The sequence below is a fragment of the Helobdella robusta genome, assembly GCF_000326865.2.
Source record: "Helobdella robusta unplaced genomic scaffold HELROscaffold_78, whole genome shotgun sequence".
Taxonomy (NCBI): domain Eukaryota; kingdom Metazoa; phylum Annelida; class Clitellata; order Rhynchobdellida; family Glossiphoniidae; genus Helobdella; species Helobdella robusta.
Window position 1 is genome coordinate 252,551 of NW_008705446.1, and position 1,463 is coordinate 254,013.

Sequence of the window (1,463 nt, forward strand, 5' to 3'; positions counted from 1 at the left end):
TCAGATGATTGAGGTAGTTCCAGGTCACAATCGACTGTTACTCGAATGCATTTTTCGTCGCTATCCCCCATTATCACTTCTGTATTTCTCCATCTAAGAATGCGTTTTTCTAAGTCAATTTTGAACCCATATTTTGTCAGAAAGTCGACACCTATTATGCATTCGTCGATGATATCCGCGACTAAGAATGAACCTTCGAATAACAAGTCGCCTAGCTGAACAGTACGGAGAATCTTTCCGTAGACTGGTGCTGTTCCTCCGGTAGCTGTTCGAAGGATGTATTTGTTAGAAGTCTCTTTCTTCAGATTGGGTACCAAATCAGATCTTAAAATCGATTTTGTTGCTCCGGTGTCGACTGTAATTACGCATTCTCGTTGATCAACTTTTCCGTTCAGCCATAAGTCGTTTCGATTTCGATGTAGTCTGGAAACGTTAATTACGGTACTGGGGGCGTCAATTCTACTAGCCAACCTCTGCCCCACAAAGTTGGCTCTTATTAGTTTTCCGCCCCTTCGTTAGAAGGGGCTGATCGTGATACGGGATCATCTTCTCTTCTTTTGCGCCATCTTGTCGCGCAATTTCGGCAGTAGTTATCTTTTAGGCGGTGTTTACAATCACGACGTAGATGGCCTTTTTCGCCACAAATCCAGCATTGGGGTACACCATGCTGTTGGGGTTCGCGTTTCACAATCACCTTCTGGCAAAAGCATTCTTCATGTACTTGGCGTAGACGTACGTCACTTTTTGATGCTTGCTTTGCCGATTCAAAAGTGAGACTGTGCGCAACGGCATCCTTGAGTTTTCGTTTATCTGACAAGAGAAGGGATTGCTTGAGTTCCGAATCACGAAGGGCTTTGATAAACGTATCCAGGGCAGTTTCGTCTCTGTGCTCGGGGTCTGATGTTGGATACGACAGCAATGTCAACCGTTCGATATCTTGTGCCAGCTGCTGAATGGATTCACCAGATCGTTGCGTTCTGTTTCTAAGTTGAGACCGATAAATCTGCTTCATGTGTTCTTCACCATAACGTAAATCCAACGCGCTAACCAGAACTTCATAGTTGAAGTGGTTCTCCGCCGGAATCGTCTGAAGAACCTCTGCTGCTGAACCTCGCAGGGCCAGTATCAATGCTGTTGCTCGTTCTTTTCCGTTCCAACAGTTACTAGTTGCCGCTGCTTCGAACTGGGTTTTATAAACGTTCCAGGACATCTCTCCGTCAAATGCTGGTACCTTCAAAGTTCTTCCAGATGCGTGATCTAACGGCATGGCCATTTTTTTGGATTGCTCCAATTCTCGCTTCAATTTGTCTATCTTGTGATCTACCTCAACGGTCTGACGATCAAGTTTCTGTTCGATCATTTCTATTCTTGTTGACTGTTCTTCAATCTGTTCTGCCACTTCCAATTTTACGTGTTTTAGCTGGTCCTTGATCTGTTTTAACTCCTCTGTCTGTCGTTCGGAC